General features: G+C 36.6%; 1 pseudogene; it reads left to right on the top strand.

The window, feature by feature from the left end:
* The first annotated feature begins 839 nt into the window (after positions 1-839).
* Positions 840-7,498, top strand: LOC148845768 (S-type anion channel SLAH3-like; annotated as a pseudogene).
* Positions 7,499-8,907: the final 1,409 nt, after the last annotated feature.

The following is an 8,907-nucleotide window of genomic DNA, read 5'->3' as shown; positions in this document are numbered from 1 at the left end:
ACAACCCCACGAACAACGTGGTCGAGCTAGGGTGAGCCAACACCAGGTATGCAACCGAGCTGGCATAAGCTCGGCCCACGACGTCCAATACAATAGAGTAGCTTGCCGGAGTAACACATTGAAATCGACATCAAACACGTGGTCGAGCTAGGGCGAGCTCTATTCGCCGATAACCCCAACTCACCCGAAACAGTCCCGCAGACAACGCCTGCGACACCACTGTAACCGTAGCTTGGAGAACGAACCGCCAAGTTGACCGCCTCTAGACCAGCAAGTGACTTGTAACTGCAGCTTGAATCTAGCAATTAACTAACCAATACACTCCATGATTTAGGAAACGGCTCCACACAAAACTCAGAGGCGTTGCCTTATAGCACCTGAACCCCAAGAAGCTATAAAAGGACCCAAGGACAATTCCCAAGGGGTAAGCGCACATAAGCTCTCACTCTCTCGTATTTTATCTCTCTAAGAACCACTCACTGACTTAAGCATCGGAGTGTCCTCTTGGGTAAAAATTTACCCAAGCACTCTAACCTCTTTTCTTTCACCTCCTAGCTCGGACCTCCAAGTCGGCGTAATAGCTTGCCTCACACCGTAGACTGAAGTCAATCCGAGCCACCGCATCAAACATGAGGGAGTGAACAGATTTTGTACTTCATTTATTGGTCGGCCCAATTTTGGCTTCAGCAGATAGTATGTAAAGAAACTATATGCATTACGTTCATCTGATATGGCACTGCTTTTAGCTAGTAAATGGAATTCTTTTTTTCCCTCTTAGTGAAAGAGCAAAGTATAACCAAAATTTCTTACATTTGTAGCTGTAATGTAAATTGGTTGACATGGAAGAAAACAAATGCCAGGATTCTCCTGAAGAACTTCCACCCCTTCTCAAGTATACAGTATCCGAGACAGTGTCTTGATTTGATAACATTGAAGAGTACGGTATCCTGAATAATCATCATTCAACCACTAACACTCCAACTTCGAGTCCTTTCTGTACATTATAAGGTAAGTTGTGTCTTCAACGAATCTGTTATATATTGATAGAGATTGGTCCTGTCATGTCTTAGATGACATTAACAAGGTCTGGGTACATAAATGAGCAGTGTAAAGGTACACCGAGTACAAGCTGTTTATTATTCATTATATATATATATATATTAATCCTTATAGACATATGGTTTGTCTTGTTATTATATATAATATAAATCATAGATGTGTGTACCAGTTTACATCCTCAAATGGGCTTGAATAAAGTTATTCTATTTTTATAATATTGAGCTGTTATTAAATTTGACTTACTGAACTATAGGCCATTACATTCCAGAGGCAAGGCAGGAGGATGGCATTCTATCTCTATCAGCATGCCTTCTTCTCCTTTGGGGATTCACTTGGAAAGCAATAGAAGAGTTGTATTAATGGGTAATGATGAAATGGATGTTAACAGCAAGAACCCAAACATTAGAGCCACATCAGTGGATGTTAACAACAAGCAACCAAAACACAAGCTAAGTTTCATTCTCAGCCAATTCCAGTAGGCATAGCATTTGTTGATACAGTTTCTAGTGGAAAAGTTTCTGATCCTTCAGAAGGACAACTAAGGAATATTCCAAGGAGGATTGATGAATTCAAGGACAAAAGATATTATTCTTTCAAAACATGGTCTAGAAGACTTGAGAGGCAGATCTATATCTCATTTACGTGGAAAGCAGTGTGGTCCTGAACCAGAAGTTCACACTTCACAGAATTCTGAAATTGAGGTTTTACCTGTGGACTACTAATTTGATGCTTTAGAAGGGCGTGAATTGGATACGCTATGGGTATGTGATTTTCTTGTCATATTTTTTCCCCTTTCAGTTTTGGTGAACTCTTTATCTTAATTCAGTATTATATTTCAGTTCACATGATCTTTTCTTGTAAATGTTTTTTCTTTTAATCCTTTCCGGGTATATTTAGCTCTAATATAATTACTTAACAGTGTAGCTAGATAGCATGATTTAAATGCTCATTAATTTCCCATTCCTTTTCCAGGATTCAGAGGGGTTGGTGCTTCCAGAAGACAAGCAGTGGCCCTTCCTTGTGCACCAATATCTTCTTTTCGGATGTGTTTAGGGGGTTAGCAGCCAAGCAATTCTGTGGAAAACCCTAGCAACCTCCACATCCACAAGTTTCCTCCAAATAAACCTGTCTGTAAATCTTGTCCTATGGTGTATATCTATTGGTCTTACAGCTCTGATCTTGTTAATTTTTTCTCTTAAAGTGATTTTGTACTTTGAAGCCGTCCGGCGTGAGTATTATCACACCATTCGTGTCAACTTTTTCTTTGCTCCTTGGATGGCCTTCTTGTTCTTAGCTCTTGGTGCCCCACCTTCACTTTCCAAAAACCTGCATTCAGCTCTCTGGTACATTTTGATGTGTCCAATATTTTGTCTTGAACTAAAGATCTATGGACTAACACAAAAAGAGAAGAAATTGATTAAGGGAAATACTTTTTATTGAAGCACAACAAAAAATACATTAGACTGCTGAAATTTATAGATTTAAACATAACAACTTTTCTTAAAAACAATCAACTACTTAGCATAAAAATCTATCACTGCAGAGTAACTATTCTTTTATTTGACAGCTCATACTGATTTAGTCTATGCCAAAGAAATAGCAACAGAAGTTTAACTAAGTAAGATGCACTAATTTGTAACACTCCCCCTTAGTGCATGCTTACGATCAACAACTCCAAGTGCAGCTCTAAAGTTTTCAAATTTTGCTTTTGCTAAAGCCTTTGTAAATATATCTACTACTTGATTGTAAGTAGGAATTCCCTGCAGCTCAATTTCTTGATTCAATACTTTTTCACGAACAAAGTGGTGATGGACTTCAATATGCTTTGTTCGCCCATGAAAAACTAGATTCGAAGCAATTCTAATAGCATTCTCATTGTCACAATAAATCTATACAGCATAATCAAACTTAGAAAAAATATCTTCTGTTAATGCTCCTATAAACAAGCAAGTTGTCATAGTACAATGATTGAGCTGCACATAATCTTTGAGGTAGGCTGGTTGCCTTTTCTCCCTTGTTGATATTCTAGTTTCTTGCTCACCATTGTTTGAACTTGAAGAAGCTGGAGACACATCACTTCTTTATTGACTAGGATCATCGTTATCAGATGTTTGTGTGTTAGTTTAAGGAAACAACTCCATATTATCTTGATTATGATCAGAATCTATATTTTGAACAATTAAATTTTGAGTTGGATACCAAGATGACATATTATCAAATACGACATCTCTAGATGTGACAAATTTCTTTGTCTTTGGATCCATGCACCTCCATCCTTTCCTGCATGAGTCATAGCCAACAAAAATACATTTCTTTTCTTTTGGATCAAGTTTGGCTCGATTAGTTTTAGGAGTATGAACATAACAAATAGAACCAAACACCCAAAAGTAGTTCACATTTGGTTTCACATTATACATTATCTCAAAATTTTCATTTCAAATCAAGTTGACAAATTGTTCTTCAATTGAAAAATTTCAGCTTCATCATCTCCGATGATTATCATGTCATCCACGTATAGTAAAACCAGCAAATGCATCTTTGATTCTAATTTTACAAATAAACTAGAATATGAATTAGCACCTTTAAATCCACAAAAGATGAAGTATTGGGAAACTTTACCATACCAAGCACGTGGTGTTTGTTTAAGGCCATACAATGCCTTTTTCAACCAGCAGACATGTTGAGAAAATTGGTTGAAGATGAATCCTTTGGGTTGTTCCATGAACACCTCACAGTCTAATTCACCATAAAGAAATGTGTTCTTTACATCAAGTTGCCATAACTTTCAATTTCTAAAAGTAGCAAGTGAAACAATTGACCTCACGGTCACCATTTTTTCCACGGAACTGAAGGCCTCCTTATAATTCAACACATAGCTTTGAGAAAAGCCACGAGCAACTAGACGAGCTTTGAATTTGTCAATTGTGCCATCTAATTTCTTCTTCAACCAATAAACCCATTTGTAGGTGACCAGAGTGTAATTTTCTGGCTTAGGCACAAGCTCCCATGTCTCATTTTTCTTTAAGGATTCAATTTCTTCTTGCATTGCCGCTTCCCATTTTGGACAGCCCTTTGCTTCTACATAACATACTGGTTCTTCATTATGTTGATGCAGCTCTAAGAATAGTGAATCATTTTCGGTCACATGATGCGAGCAACTAGAATCAATGATCCATTCATCTTTGATGTAATTGACTGTAGTTTGATTTGGTGCTGATTTGCGAGCAATGTTATTTCTTCCTTTAATCACCTCTATGTGCCATCTGATTTCTTCTTCAACCAATAAACCCATTTTCAGGTGACCGAAGTGCAATTTTCTGGCTTAGGCACAAGCTCCTATGTCTCATTTTTCTTTAAGGCTTCAATTTCTTCTTGCATTGCCGCTTCCCATTCTGGACAGCCCTTTGCTTCTACATAACATGCTGGTTCTTCATTATGTTGATGCAGTTCTAAGAATAGTGAATCATTTCCGGTCACATGATGTGAGCAACTAGAATCATCCATTCATCTTTGATGTAATTGACTGTAGTTTGATTTGGTGCTGATTTGCGAGCAATGTTATTTCTTCCTTTAATCACCTCTATGTGCCATCTGATTTCTTCTTCAACCGATAAACCCATTTGCAGGTGACCGGAGTGCAATTTTCTGGCTTAGGCACAAGCTCCCATATCTCATTTTTCTTTAAGGCTTCAATTTCTTCTTGTATTGTCGCTTCCCATTCTGGACAGCCCTTTGCTTCTTCATAACATGCTGGTTCTTCATTATGTTGATGCAGTTCTGAGAATAGTGAACCATTTCCAGTCACATGATGTGAGCAACTAGAATCAATGATCCATTCATCTTTGATGTAGTTGACTGTAGTTTGATTTGGTGCTGATTTGCGAGCAATGTTATTTCTTCCTTCAATCATCTTAGTAGTGAAGCATTGCTCCTAATTGAGTTGGTCATCTTCATCTTCATCATAAGCAATATTTGCTTTGGAGAGCTTCACACGACAATTTCTCTTAATATGCCCAAGCTTTCCACACCTGTAATACTTAAAATATTTATTACCCTGTAAGCTATTTCCATTACCCTTCTTCTCATTCGTGCTGCCTTTAGAAAACTTTTCTTTGGAAAAGAGGACATCATCACGTTCTGAATTGAAAGTCTTAGCCATTTGCTTAGCTAATGCCTCTTGGTTAGAGAGCAAGGTCTCTAATTCTTCAACTGATGGTTGTTTTTCCCATCCCTGAATGGATGTAATGAAGGGAGTGTATTCCGTCTTCAAGCCACGAATGAGAAACCGTCCTAGACGAGCATCACTAATCTTTTCTTTGGGATCTAGCTCAGAAATTTCAGCACAAATATTCTTGATGCGAAGGAAATATTCTGAGATTGACATACCTTCTTGCTTCAACATGGCCAACTCATTTTCTAAGAACTGTAGTCTTGCTGTATTCTTCTTAGAGAACAGTCTCTCAAGAGTATTCCAAACTTCCTTTGGTGAACTAACATCACGGACATGATCAATGAATTCCTTGTTGATTGATGTTCTTAGAGCAAATAACGCCTTTTCAGGAGTATCAGCTGGAATTTCATCAACACCAAAAACTAGTTCCCAAAGATCTTGACCTTGAAGAAAAGCCTCCATGCACATTCTCCAATACCTGTAGTTTGTGCCTACAAGTTTCTCCACACCATATTGTGTGTTAGAACTGCTTCTCCCATTAATTTCCATTTTGAGTTTCAATCCTCTCCAACAAGATGAACTTGATAGACAAGAAGCATGAAATAAACAAGAACCTCAACCTTGCTCTGATACCATAACACAAAAAGAGCAGAAATTGATTAAGGGAAATGTTTTTTATTGAAGCACGGCCAAAAATACATTAGACTGCTGAAATTTATAGATTTAAACATAACAACTTTTCCTAAAAACAATAAACTACTTAGCATAAAAATCTATCACCGCAGAGTAACTACTCTTTTATTTGACAGCTCATACTGACTTAGTCTATGCCAAAGAAATAGCAACCGAAATTTAACTAAGTAAGATGCACTAATTTGTAACATGGACAATGGATGTGGGGAAGTCAGTGGAGGCTTTCAAAAGTGGCAAACTCTTCAAACCATCCAGCCATTGTTGGGAACTTTGTGGGTGCATCTATGGGACTAAAAGAAGGACCTATCTTCTTCTTTTCTGTTGGGTTGGCTCACTACGTAGTTCTATTTGTAACTCTTTACCAGAGGCTTCCAACAAATGAGACACTTCCAAAGGAGCTCTACCGAGTGTTCTTCTTGTTTGTTGCAGCACCTGGCGTTGCTTCCATGGCGTGGGCAAATATTCAAGGGTCGTTTGATTATGGCTCAAGGGTTGCTTACTTCATTGCTTTGTTTCTCTATGTCTCACTGGTTAGTCTCTCTTATCTCTTCCATGGATGTTTGAGTGCACCAATAAGCAGATGATTTCACATTCTCCTAGGAGAATCAATCTATTCAAAACATATGTCTGGGAGTGGGTGGTGCGTTTTTTAAAACAAAAACTACTACCACATCAGTAAATTAATTAAAAATAATATTGCCAGTCTCTAAATCTGCCCTCACTAGTGAATGGTACTACCCACGGTCTGGATGATTATTTTTTCCCACTAGGCCACTTCGTATGCACCATATGCATAGTTCAAAGTCAAAGAACAGTTCGACCTGGCTAAAAGCTTAAGCTGTTAAATAAGGTTCTTGAATGGGTTTTAATTACTTTTTAACACGCCCCCTCACATGAGGGTCTAGAGTGTGGACAAGAAAATCACTATTCATATCTCATGGAGTGACGAGGATTGAACACTAAATCACTTAATCAAATAGTTTCTGGTTGATAATATCACAATGAACCGACCACCTAAAAGCTTAAGCTGCTATTAGGTAAGGTCCCTGATATTCTCTAACAAAGTCATTGCAAAGTATCTGCTATCACAGTTTGTATTGATATTTATTGTTCTTTTCAACTTTATTACATAAAACACATCTTAGTTATTTTATTTTGTTACTCTTTGGATGTTTTTCACAGGTTGCTCGGGCTAATTTCTTTAGTAGGTTCACTTCTTCTTCTTTTATAAATTTGAAGTAGCCATTATCTTTCCCCGCCTTTAGATCCACATTTCTGAATTTTATTTTCATCCCATACCACAGGTTTTCACTAGCGTGGTGGGCATACACTTTCCCAATGACAGGAGCTTCCATTGCAACAATCGGGTACACAAGTGTAGCCACAAATATTAATCCAGTGACACAATCTCTGTCTCTCATACTCTGTCATTTATACATAATTTACTTTATGTTAATTGGCCTAAAAAAATCCATTTTAACACTTCTCATCCTATACTACTATGCATCACCTGTAACCAGTCACATAGATCAACAAACCAATCTTGATAACCTTGAAAGAAAACTTGGCAAGTAAGGACCTAATAAACATTTTATTAGAAGTTGATACACCATGATTTTCATGGGGTTAGATTGCTAAACAATTCACACATTCCTGGCTTTGGATGTAGCCAAAATGACAAATCGCCCAAACTGCATAATCAAGCCAGACGGTGTAATGCGAGCTGTACCTCCAATCGATCACCACCATGAGGAAGCCGGCCAATGGGTGTATCTACTCCTGTGCAAATCGGGAAAAAAAAATCTACAATGATGGATCGGATAGGAAGAAGCAGGAGGTTGTGGCAGAAGCAGGCTAATGGGTTTCTAAACAGCCAACAGCCCCCATGGAAAGACTTGCCAAACAGGCCCTAAGACTATAGGTTTTACCTACTAATTAACGGTTTTTTTGCTTTTATTAGTTGGTACCCAAACGATGTGCTTGTGTTGATAAAAGAAATTGTAGTAGGATCCTTGTGAAAATATCAATTGGACCAAGTTAGTGTTTTTGAATCATCGTTGACTCAGATGGTTGGACCATTCAACCTAAGAACCATTTGGAACTAGTTTCATTTCATCCTTAACCTGGTCCTTTGCCAAAAACTGTTGATTTGGTCAGTGATCCATTGACCCTAGTGGTCCAACTGTCGATCCAGACAATGATTTTGGCCATTTTTATTTTAATATTTTTTTCTTAATTTTTTTTTTTAAATTGAAACAAGCTATCCATTCGAACCAGATGGTCGAACCACTAACCTAAAAACCGATGGCCAAAGCAGTTCCGATTCCAAGTCGGTTTTTAAAACCTTGGACCAAGTGGCACCAAGACCAACCCAAACTATTTATGAGTTACATATATATTATTAGATAAATCATAATTTTTACTACTTTTATTACACTTTATTAGTTTTCTTACTCTTAAATGCGATGCACATGCTTTATTAAGTGACATTCAGACATGAATCTTAGCACATTTGTAATTGGGTAAAGCTAAACCCTATCCATCTTAGCATTATTATTCTTCGGTTATGTATTATATATACATTAAAAAGAAAACCAAAGATCTAGAAGGGATTAGGGAGAGGGAGTTACTTTTTTATTAACTTAAACCTAAAAATAATTTATTAATTAAATTATGTTTTTATTAATTTGTATCAATTTTAACTAATAAAATTACTTCTGCTAATTCTATTAGCATTTTTATTGTTTTTAATATGTTAATTTTTATAAATAATTTAAATTTTATTTTTTATAAATTTTACAAAAAATCATTTTACTAATTTTTGAGTAAATTAATAAAACTTATTATTTAATTTATTTTAGTTAATAAGTTACTTAAGAAGTTAATTATATAATGTAAGTTGCTGATTTTTTATTTTTTCCTTCTTTTTATTTTTTAGTTTCTTTTCGATTTTTAATATTTTCTTGCTAATTATTACTTTTAAT

Source organism: Nelumbo lutea, chromosome 7 (assembly GCF_056320005.1).
Source record: "Nelumbo lutea isolate HS-2025 chromosome 7, American lotus-T2T, whole genome shotgun sequence".
In the NCBI taxonomy this organism is placed as follows: domain Eukaryota; kingdom Viridiplantae; phylum Streptophyta; class Magnoliopsida; order Proteales; family Nelumbonaceae; genus Nelumbo; species Nelumbo lutea.
This window is presented reverse-complemented; position numbering and strand designations above follow the sequence as displayed.